Genomic DNA, 22266 nt, shown 5'->3' with positions numbered 1-22266 from the left:
TTGGCTCTGGCAAGAAGAGACCTGGCAGGTATTTCTCACATCTTTGTTAAACACATATACCGACAAGGGAAGGAGTTCCAAGGTAGTCCGGGGTGTGGATCTCTGCCAAGTCTCCTTTTATTTGTTGTTAGATTGGGGGGTTGGGGGGAGACACTTCACGGATAAGCCCACGATCCCGAGAGGTAACTGTGGTGTGGTGAGAAATGCATTCCTCATACTTGGAGTCAGACAGTCCTGTGTCCCAATCCTGATTCTTTTACCCGCAGGCCCCGTGACCTTGGTCAGGTTGCTTAGCCTCTCTGAGCTGACCTCAGCTCTACCCATCTGTAAATCAGGCAACCCCTTCTGCAGGAGTGTAAGCGCCCCGAAGGTAGGAGGATTTTTGTTTTGTTTTGTGTTTGTCTGTTCTGTTTCTGTCTTCCGGTGCCTAAAACAGTACCTGACATGGAGTAAGTGCTCTTAGTAGAATGAATGAGTGAGTGAGTGAGTTAGTGAACGAATGAGTTGCTCTCTTGCAGGGTGGTTGTAAGATTGAAATAAGATCATGAATACGAAATTACTTTACCAACTGCAAATTGCTATACAAACATGAGGATCTATTACTATACAGAACACGGTCTGGGTTCTATCAAATACGTGTGTTCAGGCAGTCAGTGATTGCTTGGTGAGCTTTTCCTTGGGTCTGGCATCAAAGAAATATGAGACTGGCTTCCTTCCTCCAAGTGCTCATGGTCTAGGAGGAAGATATACAATCAAGTATAAGTCAAGCACTAAAATACAATACAGGTGAGCACAGGGTGCTGTGGGAGCAGATAGGAGACAGTGACTGATCCCACACTGGAAAGGGGTGGGTCAGGGAACTTTCTGGAAAAGGCGTTCTAGGACAGTTCCAATTTCAAATCTGTTGTCAGAGTTTTTCCCAGCAAACTTAGGCCTTTGGGCCACTGGGTGTCCTTATGACACACTCTCACCTCTCATACTGTCATTTTCATTATAGTCACTCCCCGACATACAATTTCTCTTGTTCCCACTTGACTCATTACACTGTTGGGCAAAACCCCAACTCTGGTTAAAGGTGACTCTCCACCTACTCTGCTGTTGCACCTGTGCGTTAACCATGGCCTGAGAAAAACATCTAAACACACTAATTACTGCCTGGCAAGCTGCTCTCATTCTCTCCAGTCACTGTCCCGCTCTCAGCTGTTTCAAACTTTCTCCTCCACACTTCCTTCCCCATCATCAGCTTCAGCTGAAGACCTTACTTCCCGCCTCCCTGGAGGAAATAGAAGCCACCAGGAGAGAAGCTCCAGGTGCTCCCAACCCTGTCCATCGTGATGGAGCCCTGGGTGGGCTGGCCTTCCTCTGCCCATGGGCAGAAGCCTAGAGAGACTTCTGGAGACAGAGGACACTCCTCACCCAGGAAATGGCCTCCACCCCGTCTGGAGGTGTGAGAGAGAGCCCTCCTGCTGACTCACAGGGCACCTGGCAGGGTGAGGCTCGGGGTGGAAAGGTTACCGAGGGGCAGAGAGAGTCCAGTGGGCCAGGGCAGCAGGTGAGGCCTCAAGGATGTGGGGGAGCCTGTAGGTGGACATGGAAAGACCGCGGGGCCTGGGGCTGTGAGCGGCAGCCTCCGGGCCGTGGTGGGGAGAAGAGCAGAGGCCACATCTTCCCAAGTCGGAGCCCGCATACGGGGCCTGACTTTGAAGGCAGTGACCAAGAAGCACCTGGAGGAGGATGCTGGTTTCTGAAGAACATGACTGATGCCGCCCAGCATGATCTCTGCTACAACAGAATTCTTCACGTAGCTATTAACGTCATTGTCCATTCTCCTGACAAATCCTCACGAGAGGCCGTAGCAAGTGCCTCCCTGGGTGAGACCACGCAGAAGGCGCAGCTTCTTGCCTCACAATGAACAGAGGCAAACCAAGCCAACGGACGATTCATTCACTTACCAGACACTGACTGCACGCTACGTGCGGCTGGCAGTGAACGAGACTGTTCTAAGCTCCCATCCCACTGGCATGGAGCTCACATCCCAGGGGGCTGCCGGGGAAGCAAGTGAGGGAAGCACCCCATGTGTCAGGAAGGCGCAGAGCCAGAGAGGAAACTAGGGCCGAGCGGGGCAGAGAGCGTGGTGGGGTGAAGGTGTACATGGGGAAGAGAGGGGCCAGGTAGGGCCTCCCTGAGGAGGCGGCCTGGAGCGAGGATAGAAGGGGGAGCCGGTGAGCCCCTGCACAGAGCCCCTGTTCCCCTGGAGGGGAACACCCCGGAAGCAGCACAGAGCAGGGCGGGGACTGGAGTCTGTGGGGTGCCAGGGAAGGACATAGGTCCCACACAACCTTATGAACTATTATGCCAACTCTGGCTTTCATTCTGATTGTGACAGGAGCCACATGGAGGGCTTGAGCAGAGGAATGACATGATCTGCCTTATGTCTTAACAGGATTTCTTGGGGGCTGTGCTGGAAACAGCCAAGCAGGATGTGGATGGCAGCAGAAGGATCCTCTGTGAAGACCTCAGTGATAATCCAGGTGAGGTGGTGGCCTCAGATCAAGGGTAGGAGGGCTGCTAAGATACATGGTCAGACTGACCATCTTCTGAGGAGAGAACCAGCAATATTTGCTGCCAGACTGGAAAGCAGCACAAATGGGAGAGAGGAGTGGAGATGAATCCAAGGATTTTGGACCTGAGCAAACCGAAAGATTGAATTGTCATCAATTGAGATGGGAAGATGGCAGGTGAAGCAATTTGGGGGTGTTCGCTGACGGAGGACTAATGGTGAACACATTTGATGTGGATGCCTAAGGACATCCCTGTGGAGATGAGGAGGTGTGGAGTGGGTGAGGCTGGGCTGGAGACAGACCTTGGGGAGCTGACTGTGTGCAGTGTATGCATGGTACTTGAGGCCGGGAGGCTGCAGGAGGTCACAGAGGAGAAGAGGGCCAAGGACTGTGCCTTGGGCCTCCTGTGCAGGGTTTTCGAAAGCAGGAAAGTGGGGAGGAACCAGCAAAGGAGACTGAGGAGAAGCCACCAAGTTGGGAGGAGAAGCTAAAGGCTGTCAGTCCTAAAAGCCACCCTTAGATCTTCACAGAGGAGGAAGTGCATGGTGTGTCATGCTACTGCCTGGTTCATTAAGATCCAGACTGGGGCTCAGTCATTGGCTTGACGGGGAGGACTCACTGTTGACTTTGGCAAGAGCACTTTTGGAGGAGGGTTGGGGTACAACCTGACCAGAGCAGTCAAGGTTTTGGAGGTAGGGTGCATATTCAGCTCTTTTGAGGAGCTTTGCTATAAAGAGGAGCAAAGCTGCAAGGTGGAAGCTAGGGGAGGATGTGGGCTCAAGTGTGTGTGTGTGTGTGTGTGTGTGTGTGTGTGTGTGTGTGAGCCAGCATGAGCAAAGGAGCATGTCTTCATGCTGATGAGAATCATTAAGCCTAAGAGGCAGAAATGGATGATTCAGACCAAAAAGGAGACAATCGCTAGAGCAATGGCTTTGAGGAGGTGAGAAGGGATGAGATCTGCTGCCAAGTGGGGAGCAAGTGTTTGCGAAGAGCACAGACGTGCATCCATCGTAACAAAGGAGAGGTCAGTGTAGAGGGGCCAAAGGGGCAGGGAGGTGCATTCTCAGCGCCTAGCACGGAGTAATAGAAACTGACACTTGTGTGGCACATCTTGTGTGCCAGGCACTGCTCTGAGCCATATATATAAATATATAAACTTCAAATTCTCATAGCAACCCTGGGAGATAAACACTGTTGTGCCCATTTTACATGACGAGTACCGAGGCAGAGCGATGTTAAGAATGTTGCTGCAAATCCCACAGCTGGTAAGTGGCGTGGCCTGGCTGATGACCACTATTCGCTGCCATGGTACAAGTGAAGGGATGATGGAGGATTGGGCAGGTGAAGAGAGGCAGATGGTTTTGGTGAGTCCGGGGCTGGCCTGTACTAATTGGTTTGTCCCTCAGAGATGCCTGCCCATTTGCAAAGCACTTTCCAGTTATGACCTACTGAGTCAGCAGCCAGTATAGGAAGAGGGTGGGGCTGGTTCAAGCTCCTGTCCCGGCCTTCATACGCTCCGGAAGGACAGACTTCTCCCTGCTGCTGCACATCTTCCATTGACACCAACAGGGAAGATCGAGATGTTTCCTCTCCTTTCTCTTAGAGACACCCCTGGGATTCTGAGCACCTGAGTTGCCACCATCCTCAGTATTCCTGATTCAGGGAAGGGAGGGAGATAGGAATTGGGGTGGCAGTCGACCTGCTTCTGACGGTGGCTGGCCGACAGACTGTGACCAGGCCACCTCCATCTTCTGGGCCTCCGCTGTGAAAGGCAGGAGAGGCTAGGATCATCTCTTACTTTATGGACTCAGGTCCCCTCAGCATGCAAGTCATGGGTACCACTGTATGCTAGACAAGCACAGGGCACTAGAAATAGGACAATGGGCAGAAAGGACCCATCCTGACTTTGTGGAGATTGTCATCTATGAGGGAGGAGAGGAAGACTGACAACCACGCAACTATAAACCGTAATACAAGCCTTGAAGGAACATTCTGGGGTGCTACGAGAGCACCTTCTCCTAAGCGCTTTTGTAATTTTCAGAAATCTGAGGCCTGACCCATAAAACAGAAACTGTCTTTGTTCATTGTTCATTCATTCATTTCTTCAACAAATTTTAATGAGCATCTATAGCAGTGGCTTTGCATTTTACATTCCTGAGGAGAGTAGAAATTAAGGCAAACAGAAAGCTATAACACAAAATGGGACTGGGAACCAGTTATTTATTCCACCAAATTGAAATCTGACATGTGCTGCTGTGTGCCAGGTCCTAGGGACACAAATGTGAAAGGGTGGGAAAGCCCTGAAAATTCCCTGAGGATCCACGGGAGCCATGTATTTGGGGGTGAGGAGCAAGGTGGACTGGGGTGAGAGGTTTGAATTTGGCCTTCAAACCTAGAGGTTTGAATTTGGCCTTCACCACACAGGAGCCTAAGAATCAAGGGGGAATTTTGGAAGATTCTGTAACCTTAGTTTTCTCATCTATACATGAAAATTATATTTCTGAGCAGGATTCTACACTGTGTTAAGCACTGGGCATGCATTATTTTTTTGGTCCATGAAACAATCTTATGAGGTACATCCTTTTCTATCTCCATTTAACTGATGGGGAAATTGAAGCCCAAAAAGGAGTAGTACTCCTGACATCACAGGATTGTAGGAGGCCCCCTTTTATTATCTTAAAACTTAGGATAGATGCCTGACAGAAACCTTGGGACCATCTAGCAGAATGGTCTCCAGACTTCTCTGATTGCTCCTCCCTCTAAATAATATTAAACATGTCCTCGCTCATCATATTTATTCAGACATAGTTGTGTTCTACTAGCAACCTAAATAGCACACGCTGGTAAAGACCAATGTCTTGGATCTTGAATAAAATTAAATATACATAGATTAAGGATTAAAGTACAAATAAATAAAATTGATACTTGCCCCCCCCTCCATTGAGTCATTGAGCACGTGGAGACCACTCATCAAGATTGTCTCATATGGGAGGGCAGTGGTACCCAAGGCCATGAAACTTGTCCAAGTTGCTCAGTTAGGAGACCAGCGGGGAGATTTTTGCCCCCGTGCAACATTGGACAATGTTTGGAGACCTGTTTGGTTATCACAACTGGTCTATGTGTAGGAAGAAGGAGGTGATTTCTGGTATCAGGTGGGCAGAAGCCAGGGATGGTGTTAAACACTCTTCAGTGCTCAGGACAGCCGGCCCAATGTCAGCAGTGCTGAGGGTGGGAAACCCTGGCATCGCCCCTGAAACTTGGATTGAAATTAGGCAAGTGAGTGGTCTCTGGGGCCCAATGACCTGAGTGTACACCTGGGTTCTACCACCGGCTGGCAACTGAGGGCACATTACTTACCCTCTGACCTCTAGGTTTTTAGCTGAGAAGGGGGTTGATAATAGCACAGTGGGGAGGTGGTGGCCAAACCGAGATTCCTCTCTTAGGAAAGGCCAAGGGCTAATTCTCATCTTGTTCTCCCACGCCCTTCTCCTCAGTGGTCTCTACTTTGCAGTGAGGCTGACTGATTGCCCAGGGCCACCAGGAAGGGTCAAGACAGCTGGGAGCCCCAGAAGCACTCCACATGCTAAACATCCAGTCTAGTAGGATTGAGAACTTCCAGCACACACTGGCGGTCACTTCAAGATCTGAGGCAGTATCCAGGGTAGGGCGTGAGCTTGGGGTACTTGTGGAAGGGGTAAATTCAGTCTGCACTGCCTCCTCTAGCCCCACTGCCTGTCTGCAGCTTGCAGTTCCACCTCTTGGGAACCTTTCCCATCCTTCCTTCCTTCAGACACCATGATGCAGAAACAAGAGTCCTGGCCATTCTTGACAAAGACATGTCACTAGACCCTGGTGATCAGTATTCCAGTACAGAGGGGCACCAGGAAGGAGCTCAGTGGTATCTGTGAATGGAGGGAGGTTTGGGAAGAGGCACCTCGAAGGGGGTTGATGGAGCTACAGGGTACCCCAACCACCACCACCATGCCTCCACGGCCAGACTGTCAGTAGACTACAGGTGTCCTGTGGTCAGGGACTTCTCTTTTTGTTCCTGAATGTAGCCTCAGAGTCTAGAACGGTGCCTGCCACATCATGGGCACTCAATACATATTTTTAGGGTGAAGAAAGAGTGTTTTGAAAGATGACTGGAAATTTGCCAAGTGGGTCTGGGAGGGAAGGGAAGGGCATTCCAAGCACAGGGAATAGAATGAACAAAGACAGACTGATGATAAGAATTTTGAAGGATACAGGAGGAAAGCATGAGGGTCTTCAGTCCATGGGGCCCATGGGATGACACTGGGGCTGCTAGGAGAGGCTCTGTATGTGTATAGCAAGGCATTCACAGTTATCTCAGGATTGGAGAATTTGGGGCAAAGTAAGTGTAGATTAAGAAGTAAAGTGCCTGGAGAGATCATGACAGCACTCATTCAATATTTACTGAGTACATATGAAGCACTGGGTGCTGTGCTGGCCTCTGTTCTTAAAAGGTTATTGAGCTAGCCCAGAAGAGAGGCAGAGGGGCCCAACACAGGGGCAGGAAACTCGGGAGACAGATGCACCCACTACTGAGCACTTGCAAATGTCCCGATCAGGGGTGGGGATGGGCCACGAGGCAGAAGGACCAGTCAAAGAGGACTCTGTGGTGTTAAACCAGGGGAGCTGCCCGAGTGCTGGCATTACGGCTGAAAACAGAAGCTATGGAAAGAAAAGCATGGGTTATACTGGACACCATGTGACCTTGGGCCTGTACCTTCTGTGAACTTCAGTTTTGATTGTTATTATTAACATTACTGTGATTATACACCAGGCAGTTACTGGCAGCTCTATGTACCCATTTCATTTAATCCTGTAACAGTTCTGCCAAGGAGATGTTATTTTACCAATGGGGAAGTTAAGGCACAGAAGTTTCAGTGATTTGCCTAAGGTCATAGAGCTAGTAAGGGGCTGGAAGAAGTGGTAATAGAATTGATCCCAGGACAACTGACCCCAAACCCATTCCTTTCTCCTTCCATGCAACTCAAAGCAGGAGGCCTTAGGTGCTGGCCTCCCAACCTGCCTTAATCCTGAGATGGCCACACAGCCTTTTGGCAACCATCCAAGGTCCCTAGGCCTGAGTGGGCATAACAGGGCTGAAGCCCATTGCAATTGGATACACACAGTGTTGTTCACAGGACTAGGTTATTCCCCACAGACTATTTCTTCAGTTGAGGCTTAAAAGAAAGCAGGTTAAAGCCAACCTTTGTGCTTTAATCAAGACACTCAGCCTAAATGAGGTGGTACGAGTCTCTAAAACAGGGGTGATCGTAGTACATTCCAGGATCATGAGGAGGGTTAAGTAAGCATTGCATGTAGAACACCTGCTTTGTGCCTCTTACATAGTAAGTGATAAATAAATACAGGTACAAGGCAGTGGATGGGGGTGGGTGGGTGGGGTAATGGCTTCCTGGTGGTGGTTTGACTGGATAGGGACCTCAGCTCCATCTCAAATCCTACCACCCAGATTACCTGCCCTGAGATTGGGGGTAGATCCTTACCTCTTAGTGCTTGGTTTCTTCACCTGTAAAATCAGTGTAGTAACAGAATCTATTCAGCAGAACAATTGTAGAGACTAAACAAGCAGAGGTGAAAGACATGCAGAGCACTTAGAATGTTCTTTCTTACCTCCTTCCCCGCTACAGTTTTGGATCCTAAGAATCCCAAAAGAATCCTGTCTCATGTTCTCTGAACCTAAGCACCTGCCTGCCAAGCACTTGCTGAACGCAGGCTTGGATAAAGAGGAATGGAGTGGTTTGAGAGGAGGCTTGGATTCATTCTTTTCTCCAACATTTCACTGGGTGCTGAATTTGTATCCTGTCAGGCACCTAGTGCTTGGGGATGCCTAATTAAGTAAGAGATTCCCCAAGGAGCTCAGGGTGGAAAACAAGCAAGACAGGAAGTCCGTCAAGAGCAGTTGCAATGGAAGCCAGAGGTCATTCCATGGCTGCCCAGAGGAGGGCGAGTTTAATCCTGCCTGAAGGGGCAGGTGGGCTTGTGACCTCCTGGCAAGCCTGGTCTATTAGCTAACAGGTGGAAGAGAGTCAAGAATTCTAGTTAGGAGAAGAGCATTTGCAGATAACTGAGTGTTAGTACATTCCCTTGCCCGGTTATTTGCATTCAGTAAGAGGAAGTTGTGGGTTTTATTACCAAAATGATGAAGATAATGATGTCCTTGAGAAGGACTCAGCGTGTGGAGGTGGGGGAGGGGAGAGCCATGGGAGAGGAAGCTGAGAAAGGGCGATGGGGGGCAGAGTCTGGGAAAGAAAGGCCCCAGTGAGCCAGGTCAGGGAGCTTGGGTTTTACCCTAGAGGCAACAGAGAACCTGGGTGAGGGTTTCAAGCCAGGAGAGGCAGAGGATTGGGGCTATTCTAACAAGATCATCTTGGAGGCTGGGTTGAGGTTGGGCTGGAGAGAAAAAAGCCTGGGGTCTGGGAACACATCTGGAAGGTAACTGGCAGCACTGCAGGGTGCCCCACCAGGGGGGAATGCCCTCCCCTTTTTTTTTTTTGGTGGGGAGGCCCTTCTTCACCTGGGACTTGGCCTGAGCTGTGTCACATCCAGGCCTTAGTTCTATCAATTGAGAAATGCACATGGTGGCATTGATCTAAGTGTCTGAGTCTGAGAGGGTGTGATGTCTGCCAACCTCTCAGCTGTGTCCAGGGATGGAGGTCGGCAACCTAATCTCCTTTTCTGAGGCCCCGGGGAAGCCAGGGGGCCAGGATCCTGGGCCTGGATGTGGTGGACAGAAGAATGGCCCCTCCAAACACATCTACATTCAAATCCCTAGAACCTGTGAATACGTTACTCTCCCTGATATAAAGGACTTTGTAGATGTGATTAAGATAAAGGTCTTGAGATGGGGGATCATCCTAGATTTTCTAGGGCCTCCTAAGCGGGAGACACAAGGGCCTGAGTCAGCAAGAAGAGATGTGAGGACAGAAGCAGAGATCAAAGAGAAGATCCTACGTTGCTGGCTTTGACGGCGGAGAAATGGTCCTTGAGCCTGGGTTGGTGGGTACCTCTGGAGAGTTTCTACTCCCATGCAAAGAAAGGGACTGTCTCCTAGATCTCTTCCAGAGAGGACCAGCCCTTGCTAACACTTGGCTGTAGCCCAGTGAGGCTGATTTGGATTTCTGACCTCCAGGACTGCAACAGGGTCAAGCTGTGTGGTTGTAAGCCACTAGGTTCATGGTGATCTGTTACGATGTTTGAGCTTAGACAGGAATCCAGAAGACGATGGTCTTCCCCTCTTACGTCCTTCTAGAGCTAGGACTAGGGGGAGGGAGGTCATTGAGGAAAGGTCCAAAGCAGGTTTGTTGACAGAGACTGGAGTAGAGGGTGAATCGGTGAGTAAAGAACAGTGTGAATGCACAGTGAATTGTAATAGCTGACAGGGACAGAATGCTTGCTCCGTGCCAGCCTTTGTGCCAAGCACTCTTATGTGTTATGTCCTTTCATCCTCTCAATAAGCAGGAGGAAACTGAGGCATAGAGGATTTAAGTAACAGCAATAGCAGGCAGAGCTGAGACCTATACCAGCCTGACACCAGAGCCCATGCTCCTGACCTTGCACTGTCCTCTAGGACGAGCCAGTGGTGGTGGGTATGCATTGTTGGGGTGTTCCTTGAGTGGAAGCTGTGTGGCCAGCAACCCAAACTTCAACCCACACCTTCTCCCAAGGTGTGTCGTATGTTCCCTTTTCAGGATGGTGCTAAAAGAAGGGGGAATTTCCCTGGCCTATAGTTTTCTAAGTAGTGCCTGTCGTGTGTGTGTGTGTGTGTGTGTGTGTGTGTGTACGTGTGCATATGTGTGTGTGATGACTGGAGATTTCCAGAAAAGGGAAATGACCCAGGATGAGATATCAGGAAATCAGGTGTGTCTGGGTGGTATTTGACCCTCAGTAGTTCTGTGGCCTTGACTTCATCCTAAGCTATCAGAGTAGGCAAGGATATTTTACAGATGGGGAAACTGAGACCCACAGTAACTTGTCCAGAATGGTTTTTGTTTGAGGTAATTTTTTCTACCCACAGGAGGCTACTGACAAAAGAGGTATGATGCTTGTGTATAATCACGTTCTACGGTGGTGTCTGGTGCAGCTCTCCTGGCTCATTCAGAGATTAGGGTAAGAATTCTCAGTTTAGCCACTGTACCTGGTTGAGTAACCCTAGACAAGTTACCTAACCTCTCTATGTCTCAGTTTCCTCATCTGGAAAATGAGGATCACTTATATAGAGCACTTACAACAAAGTTTGGCAAAAATATAAGTGTTGACAGAGCATTGAGTGGGTAGATGTACAGGGCAGATTCTGAAGTCACTAGTTAGTGGGCAGGTTGCTCCTCCAACAGCCAGATCAGAATAGAGAGACCAAATGGTGGCCTGAGAAGACTAGATGGTGTGACCTTGACAATGTCACACAACTTTATCTATACAGAAGCCTGAAGGGCTGCTCAGTGAGGAATCAATGCCAGGTACCCTGTGTGCTGTTGGTGCTCAGCAAGCCATAGCTGTTGTTGGTGATGATGGTGGTGGTCGTGTTTGGTCCTTGGTGCTGTCCCTGCCTTCCAGGGGCTTCCAGAGACAATACTGTGCTCCCAGAAGTGGTTTGGTATAATGGGAGGGGTGTGTGTGTGTGTGTGTGTGTGTCAATCTGGGCATAGTATGGTTCTGGCACCACCTGACTAACTGGTGACCCTGAGCAAGTCCACAGCCCTGTCTGGGCACATCTGTCTCTGTGGGAATGATGAGCCTTCTGGCTCTGACTTCAGGTCTAGGATGCCAGGCCCCTGGAGGAACCTGGCTCATTTACCTGCTGAAGTGCAGAGAGACAATAATGATAATACCCAACCTTCCCAGATCAGGGACCACTCAACTGGCTCAAATTGGGTGCTGGACTTCTCTGGTTGTCTTCCCCTCTCCTTAGTTCTTCTCCCCAGACATTGCATAGGAATTCAGAATCCTAAAAAGAGAGTTTGCTCATATCTGGTTCCACCTGTCCCTACAGGTGGGTGGGCGGAGTGGAGTAAGGCAGCCAATGTGGAGGGGAGGAGCTAAAGGGATGCCTGCCTCCAGGAACCATGGGTTGAGCCTCCTCTCTGGTCTCCTCTTTCACTTCACTCTGTGCAACCCAGAGACACCCCACAAATGATCGTGCCCTCCTGTAATGACCATGGCCACTGGTCATTACAATGACCACCCCCAGGTATAGGGAGTCAGACAGTATTCCACTTGGGGGCCTCACCAGACCACTGAGGCAGGAATGACCAGCTGGTCTCACCATGGAGGAAGCAGTAGACCATGGTAGTTTCTTGGTTTGCTCAGTACCACACACATACTCTGACCTGCTGACTCCAGAGGTCCTGCTCCATTGACTGCACTGCATCCTGGCCTCTCCCTCTCCTTCCTGGCCCATCCCACATCACGCCCCTCCTGCTGGTCCCACAGAGCCCCTGAGCTTTGGTCCTCTCACCCCCAGTTCGTGTCTCCTACCCCTGCCTTGCCTCCCCAAGCGCCTTCTTTAAGGTCCTGTTTAAAATTCCCCTCTCCCCTCTTCCCTTCCTGGGCAGCTCCTGTCTCCATCCTGGACAAACCTTTCATAGCCACTCCCCCTGGATTGCCGGAAAGGACAGCATGGCTCTATGAAGGCTTGACACTTACCATGATGCCTGCCATGTGCCATTTACTGTGCAAAGCATTTTACAGGTATTACTTCCTTTAATTCTCTTAGGGGCAAGAACTGTGATTATTCCATTTTGCAGATGGGGAAACTAAGGCTTGGAAATGTCAGGCAATTCACCCAAGGTCACAAGGCCAGGAACTGGCCAAGTGTGGAGTCAATCTCAAGTCTTTCTGAACCTAAAGCTTGTGTTCTTTGCCACCCAGCTTGGCCTCCTGTTTCCAGCCTAGATGTCCCTCACAAGCCAACCCCATCCCTTGCAGGTCTCATCTCCCATGGCCCCTCCTGTCATTCACTCCAAGTAGCTCACCACACATGCTCATTCTTCTGAGCCTTTGCACGTGCTGCTCCTTCTACCGGGAACACCTTTCCCTTTCTTCTGTGCCACTAAAAGCCTGCCTGTGCTTGGATCTCAGCTCAGCATCCCTGGCTCTGAGAGTTCCTCCTTGAGGCCCTGCTTGCTCTAGCCTCAGATCATTGGAGAGATTCCCTCTCTGCTTTGCTCCTGCAGCACTGGGTGTGGTTCTCCTTGTGTGGGCTGCCCTGTGCTCTAGGCTCCGGGTGGCCGAATTGGTGCCAGCATCCAACTGCCTTTGCCACACATTTACCAGGCACCCATTATGTGCCAGGCATTGGGCTGGGCTCTTGGAACACAGGGGTAAGCCAGACAACTGTGTCTCAGCCTTTACAGGGCTTGCAGCCTGGTAGAGGAAACAGGCCAAAACTCAGAGCCATGTGGAGGGCTGAGTTCTGTAGGGGGGCGGGGGGGGGGGGGAGGGCAGGACAAGGGACAAGCTTTGTGGAGCAAGCAATAGTAAGTAGAAGTTAGATTGAATCAAGCCATGAGGGGATTAAGGAGGAAGGCAATATTCCAGGTAAAGAAAATAGCCTGTGCAAAGGCCCAGGGATAAGGGAAAGCTGAGTGCTTAGGGTATCAGAAGTTGGCATAATTGGAAAATGCAGCCTACAGGGCCAGTGTTGCAAGACCACTCTGAAGAGGCAAGTTCCAACCCTTTGTAGAGGGTTGCGTGAATCCTGCCTCTCTCTCCCACTCATCTGTGGGTTCCAGCTGGCATCGAGGACAGTCTGGCATGGTAGTTAATAGCCTGGCTTGCAGCCAGCAAACTCGGGCTTGACAGTAACCTTAGCAAGCTGCTTACCTATTGTGGGTCTTACTCTCATTTTTTAAGTGGGAATACTAGCCACCACCTCCTAGTTGCTGGAAGAGGGCTATATCATTTAACAGAATGAGCACAGTCTCTGGAACATAGGTAGAGCTTAATTGTGTGATTGTTGCAGTGATAACAATCGATAACATGTTATATAACATGCAAGTGTTATCACTTACTCTTATCATTATTCTATTATTGGATCTGAGTCATCTTTGCCTCTCTTATGGGTGGCACTACAGGCTCCTGTCGCCTGCCCAGGTCTTGGTCCTGGGGAGGAGCAGGGAGGATGGGTGAGGTCTAGGATCATAGGACAACCCCTCTGCCCTCTGCCCTCCCCCCTGTGCATGGGCCAGGGCATGAGATGTCTGGCTGTGTGGATTGTTCTGGTAGGTGTGCCAGACATAGAATCTAGGTGCTATGTGAACACTCTGGCCTGGCTGGGAATGCTGCCTGTCAGCCAGGCTCCTCTTCTCCTTACATGGCATATTTTTTCTTGGGGAAGAGTTGACCCTCTTAGGGTTGGTCGTTCTCATTTTCCCCGCAGGATGCTGGGACACTTGCTGTGCTGGTAATGCTTTTTTGTGGTCATTCTTATCTAATTAATTTTCTGCCCTCATAGCCTGCTCATAGCCCTAGAGGGCTGACTCCTAAGAACTACATCACCCAGACTCCCTTAGGCTCTCAATTCTAGCTGGATCTGGCCAAAAGGCAGCCGCAGCAGGAGAGTGCAGTGTGGGAGGTTAGGGGTCCATCCCTCTCTCCTTCCCCTCCTTTCTTCCACAGTCCTGGCATTGGCTGTGACTTGCATGGCCACTAGAGCACATTCCTTCTCTTCTCCTTAACCCCTAGAGGGGTGTGAGCTGCCTGCTACCCTAACCCCTGGGTTATCTTTACCTATCTTGCTGGTTTCATAACCCTGCCCTCCCTTCCAAACACAGTGTTGCAGTTCCATTCTTTGCAGCTCCGCCCTCCTATGTGCATTTATTTCATGCTATAATTCCAATCAATACCCTTAGAGAGGCTCTCCAGAGTTCTTCAGAAAACCCCGCGCTAGCCAAGAGCAGGACACTAGTCTGCTCCTAGCCTCACCTTCTCATAACCTTGATTATCTTCTAAGACGGCAGGTGGAGGTCCCATTTGGACACCTGTCCTGGAGGAATAGGAGCTGCCTAGCTTCCCAAGGCCCTGGTGATCTGCCTATGGGGCTTCCGTCGAAGTCAGAGCTCCATTGTGAAGAGCCCCAAGTGCCATGGGGGACGATTTGGTATTTTATTGTAAGAACAATAAGTCTCAACAGATTTTAGGGCTGGAGGGGATGCCATAATCTGGTTTATAATTGTGGAGGATTTATCTTCTGAGTGGTTCTAGAGGGTTGAGTGTAGACCCATGGAAGAGATTTGGGGATCAAGTGTAGTTGTTCCCATGTGATGTTACAGCACTGCCACCTTTAGAGACATCTGTCACCTCCCCATGAAGCCTTGTCTGATCACCCTTTCCTCTGGTGTGCATAACACTTTGTTATGGCAACCATCACAGCCAGCTTCAGTGTTCTCCTCTTTTCTGGGGGTGAGTTCTTCGGCCTCAGGGTCTGATCATTCCCAGGGTCCTAAGCCGAGTAGGGGGCTGGCCATCCCTGAACTGGCTGGTGCTCTTTAGTTCAAATGCAAATGCCTTTGAAGGCACATCTCATTTTAACATTACCAACTGTTAGCAGAGGTCTAATATCAGATCAGCCTGCAGCATCTTGTGAAGCAAGGAAAGAAAGCAAACATCTGCCAAACATCTGCTCCATGCTGAGCAATTTCCCATACAGTGCCTCAGTGCCTCCTTCAACCCACGCACCAGCCCTGGGAGTCGCAGGACTGTCCCTGTTTTACACAGAGGCTCAGAGAAGTCCTCTCACTTGGATTAGTCACCCAGCGGTGAGTGACAGCGGGATGCAAACCCAGTTCTCTCTGTCTACTAAAGAGGTGAATGGAGAAATATGCTATCAGATGAACTGGGCCAATTCTGCCGAGGAAAGTGGGCCAGGAAAGGTGTGTGTGTGTGTGTGTGTGTGTGTGTGTGTGTGTGTGTGTGTATCTTATTTATTTATTTGAAAGTGTGTGAGAGAGTACAAGTGAGGAGAGAGACAGAGGGAGAGAGAGAGAATCCCAGGCAGACTTCCTGCTAAGTAGAGAACCCCACCGGAGGCTCAACCGCATGATCTTGAGACCATGACCTGAGCCGAAAATCAGGAGTCAGATGCTCAACCATCTGAGCCACCCAGGCACCCCCAGGTAAGATATATTTGAAAAATAAGAAAAACAATAACAATTCAGCAATCATGATATCTTAACTTTACACACTTTATAGGCATCAACTATCACCCACTAGTGCGTTAGGGGAGGTAACTGCTTGAGTCTCAGTTTCTCCTTAGTAGTGGCAGGACTTTGCACATCCCCTTCCCATCAGCTACTCAGGTTCAAAGTCTTTCCTCCAAAAAGACTCCTTGTCCTTCCAAGTTTTGGTCAGATGCCTCTTATATGTGTCTATGTAGTTCCTCATAATTGCCTACATGTGCACACACACATAATAGTACACATATGCACAAATATGTGCTTGTATGTGGAAAGCCTTGGAAATTCTGGAGGCACCTCAGGGAAGGCCCGGGAGCTTGATTCTCTGAAGAAGATTGCCATGGGGGAATGGCCCTGAGAAGGAAGTGCCAATGGTTGAAAGTTCCAGAGAGACCATTTTCAGACTCTCTTCAGAGTCAACCTAAGGAAGAACTTTCTAGTGAGAATTTCTCCAGGGAGCGGTAGGCTGTCTGGAGAACCTGCAGGCACAGGATGGGAGGCAGCTGCAGAGAGACCTCACTTGGGGTAGAGAGGGGAGTGAGAGGTACTAGATGCATCCTGATGGGCTCCTTCATGTCTGGGATTGGAAGCTCTGCTATCATGGCAGAAACCACCATTGAGTAGTTCCTTACAAAGTACTTGGCCCATCACATACATGAACTCATTTAATCTTTAGATTAGCCCTGCAAGGTTGGTATAAACCAGTTGATGGAGGAGGAAACAAGGTTCAGAGAAGTTATGTAACTTGCCCGTGAGGAGACAGCAGAGCCAGGATTTGAACGTCAGCTCTGTCTGACCCTGGAATTCTAGGTAATAAGCCAGGATTTAGGCTCATATAAGCCTCACACATGTTACCAGCACAACTTAGTTCATTTTATTTCATTTTCATGTGCCTCAGTTTCCTAGCATTGCTACCTCTTTGATGTTGGAAGTTGGCCAGAGGACCAAGCCATCTAATTACAGTGTGCTCTGAAGAGTGGAGACTTGGCCTATGTCATGGACACTTCACAGACTATTCAAGTCTCTTTGGGGCCTTCCTTTGTCTCCTTCTAGAAGGAAGCCATTGCTGACCAACTTATTACCTCTAGACATATTTATGGACCCACATGGCCTGGGAGGGATGAGCAAGTGACATGAAGCATGACAGCTACAGCTGAGAGTTATCAGAAAGGCCTGTAGCTTTAGTTTCAGGTCGGATGAAAGGAAAAACAAAACAAAACCGTAAACCCAAACCCAGTAAGCTGCCTTCCAAGAGCCTAAAACATGGTTCAGTAAAGCCAATGTCGGCCAAGAGGGAAATTACAGGCCTGACATGGGAGACAAGTCTGCAGAAATCTCCTAGGGTTGTATTTGACGTATGTTTGTTTGCAAGCATGTGTATTCATGTGGACCTATTTTTCAAAGTGTGTGTCTTTTTTACTTATGTACTTAGCCCTGAAACCCTTAAAAAAATGTGTGGAAACTGTACATTAAAATACTTTACCACTGCATGATATTGGGGGCAATTCCACTGAGTTTAGTTAAAGCCAGCTAGTATTTAGTGACACATGCTAGGCACCTAGGATCTAAGGATGCAGAGGCGCTGCCCTGTCCTGAAGTAGCTCAGTGTCTGTCATAAGAAAAGAGATACATGCACAAAGGAGGACCCCAAAGTACTCACAGGGCTGGGATCATTTCAGCTGGGTGTAGCTGGGACCTAAAGGAGGGAAGATCTTAGCTCTTGGGATAGAGGGGGGCCAGCAAGTGTCCTACCAGGCAGACAAAGATGAAGAGGGCCCTTGCAGGTAAAGAAAGAGATCAGGGGGGTGGGGAACTCATCTGAAGGTCAGAGATATGTGACTTGTCTCAGGTCACACAGCTAGAAAGTAGCATCCTGAGGATTTGAACCCAGATTCTTCTGATTGCTTCTCACCTCAGCAAAAGCTCCTGAATACAAAAGCCCTATGACTTGGCAGGAAGACTGTACCTAGTGTTTTTAAACCCTTTTCATCCCTAAGGACCAGGTGAGTCTTATATGGCCCAGGAAGGCTACTTTAATACCCTAATTGATTAATTGATTTTATACTTCAGGTTAATACTTTGATACATGAGTTCTTGGAAAATATATGCCTTGATACAGCTAGGTACATTTAATAGAGCTATGTGTTTCTCTTCCACAATATAAACACCTATATTCATTTATTTATTTGTTATAAAATCTGTGATGTCTGTGTCATGATTGTGCTCAACAAAGGAGACAGAAACAATGGAACTATCTTTGAGGGCAGAGATGACTTTAAATTCCTTTTTATTTCCCATGAAGTACTCAAGAAATACTTGCAAAACTGGCCTGGCTTGGCCATACTTTTTTGTGGAATTAGTATTAGTCAGATTATGGCCACAATAGTGCTTGGTAACAAACCGCCTAGTGCTCAGTCACAGCTACAAGTTTTTTTTTTTTTTTTTTTTTTTTCCCTCTCGCTTACGGGTTTGAGGGTTGGCTGGCTTGGGCTCAAGCTTCAGGTTTGGTGGGGCTTTGGGTCAGGTTTGTGTCTACTCTGTCCTATTCTGAGGACTAGGCTGAAAATTAGCCCATGGTTGCTCTTCTCATGGTAATTGAGCAAGGGAGCAGACAAGAACATGAAACAGATAATTCCTCTTGAAGTCTCAACTCAGAACTGCCATGCTATCATTTCCAACCATATTCCTCTGCGCATGACAAGTCAGATGGTCAAGCCCAGTATCACTGGGCAGGGAAATATATTTGCCCACTCTAGTGGGGGGCCCTACAAAGTCAAACAGCAAAGAGTATAATTCTAACATGAAAGCATGAAGAATTGGGGAAAGGTGCTGGGTGTAAGAGGTAGATTTAATTTCATATTTGAGTGACCATTTACCTGCTTTGGAAACTAGAGAAATCACTTGATCCCTCAGTCTCTCTTTCCTCCTCATACTGAGTGCTTATAATATGCCAGTCACCAAGCTTAGAATTTTAGGAACATTGCTGTACATACGGTAAGTAAGGTAAGTTACCAATGAACTTCACCCAAGGAATAGCCAGCTGATGTGACTGGCCACCAACATCCAAGTTTCAAAGTTCATTGTTGGTTAAAAAAAGTAAGGGCTATTATTAGCAGGGTTGGAGGGCAACCACACTTCCCAGTCACATGCCTTCAGGAGGAAGGAACTCGAAGCCAAGACTGGATGGTGATGGTGGTGCAACATGTTTAGTGTGGAGGCAAATTTCGTAATTGCCATGGCTGTCAGGTGATGCTGAGATCTCTTCTCCCCAGATATCTTTCCATTCTGAGGCCAGGTGCTCTGACATCGCTGGGGAAGGACAGCTGGCAGCTTTTTGCAAGACTTAATTCATGTGTCGTCAAAGATACTAGCAAGAGTAAATCTTGGATCAGAAAGACCTGATTTGAATCAAGGCTGAGTCTGACTGGCTGGGTGGCCTTGCCCCCAGCAGTGCTGTTCCCTGTGCCTGCAGTGAACGCCTCCTTCTCAGGGCCAGCTTTCTGTCTCCATGTCCCTTCATCCCAGAGGTCATCCCTGACCCTCTCTAGCCCTTTGGCCCTTAACACACTGGACACCTCCAAGCCCTGCACTTTGGTTCTCCTAATTGCTTGCTTGATTAGCTCTCTGCCACTAGAATAAATACTCTGGAAGCGCAGGCCCTGACCCTTGTTTCCCCTGAAATCCTGCTTCCCACCATTGTGCCTAATACACTCTAGGCCTTCTATGAACATTTCTTTATCTAACGAATTTGACAATAAGTCACTAAAAGTGGGCTGTTGCTTTGTAGTCATTATGTAGTGGACTCATTATAGTCTGTGCTATGGGAGCCACTCGGCTCTAAATTCCTGTTACCCAAGAGAGGGCCTTGGACCTGCCTGCTCTGACAACTTGGAAAGCAACATCTCAGCATCACCTCCCTCCCCAGACCTACTGAATCAGAAGCTGCATTTTAACTACATCTCAGATGATTTATATACACACTAAGGTTTGAGAAGCACCACTTTAAGCAACTTTTAGAAATTTGCTTTAAGCAACTTTTAGAAATCAAATCTGACTGCACAGTCTTGCCTTGATATATTGAAAGACTGCCCCAGCCTCTAAAGCCACTTGCATTGGTAGTTGCAGCCGATCGTTATAATGCTGTGTGTTTTACAGATGAGGAAGCTGAGGACCGAAAGAGCTAAGTGATGCCCCACTGCTCCATGGCTAGTGAGCAGCAGAGCCTGATGCTTTTTCTTCCAGTCCAGGTTCAAGTTAAGAGCAGAGGAACTCTGGGTGAAATGCCAAGTGCCTTGACTGCAAGGTCACATCTCATATTCCCATGGAAAGTGGCAGAGCTGGGGTCCAAATGCAGTCTGGCTCATTCCCAAACTCTGAGATGCCTGCTTCCTTTCTACCAGCTCCAATCCTCTCTGCCTTATAATTGAGGAAGCAACTTGCCCCAGGTCACATGGAGAATTAGAGGCTCTGCTACATAGACAGTGTCTCTCCCTAAGACCACACCACCTGTCTGCCCTCGGCATCACCATGGGAAGGAGCTTCCAGAGAATAGCCTCAAGGCTGACAATGATCCCCAGGAGACGTGGGCTTCTTATGATTCTGAGTGAGCCACTTTGGGGGAGGCTTCTGACCCAGCTTTGAAGCACTGTTTCTGTGTTTAGTCTGGCCAGCCTCCAGGGGCAAGATGATGAAATGGAGAATTGCCCTGGACAGCATCTGTCATTTGCATGCCAGTCTGTCCCTGTGTTTTTCTTTTGCTGGAGGGTCTTCATAACTGGGCTGAAACCCATGAGATAGACACTGGAGGGAAAGAGAGATTATCTATAACTCAAGCTGCTGAAAAGGAAGAGTCGAGGGGACAGGATGGCTTCCACAGAAAGCCAGGTAGAAAAGTCCCTGCATTCCCAAAGATCAGGGAATGACAGTCTTAGGAAGATTCTTAGAAAGACTTAAGCAATTGCAGCTAATAGCTGGGTTGCTCTCAGCCTCTTTCCACTACACAACACGATACCTATTGTGTAGCATAATGACACTGACTTAGGATTGTTGTGATTTTAAAATGAAATAGTGTGTGTCCTATGCCAGTCCAGAGAAGACAAGCAGAGAGCAAGGTGTGTGTGTGTATACATGTGCACAGGCATGTATATTTGTCCCCTTACCTTGTTTTATTTTTTTTTCCTTTGTATTTTTTTAAAGGGCGGGGGGAGGTGTGAGGAGGGGCAGAGGGAGAAGGGGAAAGAGGGAGAGAGAATCCCAAGTAGACTCTGCACTGAGAGCCCAAATAGAACTCTGGGCCTTGATCTTACAACCCTGACATCACGACCTAAGCATCAAGACCAGAAATCAAGATTCCAACACTTAACCAACTGAGCCATTCAGGCGAGCCACCCCACCCCTCTGTGTAGACATTTTGTAGACCGAGAACTAAGAGCCGAAGACAGAAGTTGTCATGTACACAGACACATAGGAATTAATGACAGAGCTGAGAGTTGAACCCTTTTTTCCAGCCTCCCAGGCCAGTATTCTTTATTTCATATAAAAATATTAATAATAAGGATGAAATTTGTTAACCATATTCCCAACTTCTGGGCCATGGAAGCACAAAAAAACAGTAGTTTTCTGAAAGCATACGCATACACAGAATACAGTAGAATAAAATTGTTCTTCAAGCTTTCCAGCATCTGAAAAGACCATTTCTGTAAGGGCAGGGCTGTAGGTATGTGATCAGACTTGATCCTTTTCACTTAGGGGCAGTTAGACTCAGTGCTGACTTCACATCCACATTGTCTTCCAACACTGTAGAGTTTCAGCAGGATGTGAGCCAAGAGAAAGTCAAGGGCAGGATATAGGCACGCTTGTATGGGCCCTGGAGAGAGCTGGGGCCAGCTTTATCTGTGAGATAAGGACTGTGAATATACCTTATAAATCCTGAGTTAGCTTCAGCAATTCTCTTCTTATTATAAAGCCATATTCCAGAAATGCCTTTATTCCCTCACTGGTCTCTGAGACCACATTAGAGGCTGAATCTTTTACAAACACATTGATAATTTATATCCCATAACAATATAAAGATGTAATTTGTTAAGCATATCACTAAATTTATAATTTGAGGGAATCAACACGCATAATTAAGATTCAGATGTAGGGCCATAAAACTCTTTGGTCCCTTCTAAGCCATCAAGGCAAGGCCCAAGCATGGTTTCTTTTAGCTCATTGACCTTCAGGTCTTTGTTCAGATGACACCTTCTCAGTGTAGCCTTCCCTGGCCACCCTAACTAAAATTGCAAACCTACCACCAACATACTCTAGCCCCATTCTTCCCTTCTGATTTATTTTTCATCTTCACACTTGACGTCATGTAACATGCTACATATCTTACTTTCTTATTGCCTAGGTTCCCCCACTATTTATTTAGCAATGCTCATGTGTTCTAAATCCTTTGCAAATACCAGCTTCTGCAGTTCTCATAACAGCTGTAAAGGGAGATA

The 22266-nt window shown here is 48.4% G+C and overlaps 1 long non-coding RNA gene across 1 annotated transcript in view; it reads left to right on the top strand.

Annotated features, from left to right (window-relative positions):
- Positions 1-2417: 2417 nt before the first annotated feature.
- Positions 2418-22266, top strand: part of LOC119872021 — a 51716-nt gene continuing 31867 nt past the window's right edge. The window contains exon 1 of the long non-coding RNA XR_005358900.1: positions 2418-2531. This is a non-coding gene — a long non-coding RNA (uncharacterized LOC119872021). The remainder of the gene's footprint in view (positions 2532-22266) is intronic.

The sequence above is a fragment of the Canis lupus genome, chromosome 5 (assembly GCF_011100685.1).
Source record: "Canis lupus familiaris isolate Mischka breed German Shepherd chromosome 5, alternate assembly UU_Cfam_GSD_1.0, whole genome shotgun sequence".
In the NCBI taxonomy this organism is placed as follows: domain Eukaryota; kingdom Metazoa; phylum Chordata; class Mammalia; order Carnivora; family Canidae; genus Canis; species Canis lupus.
Note: the sequence above shows the minus strand (reverse complement) of the source record. Positions and strands in the feature narration are given on the sequence as shown.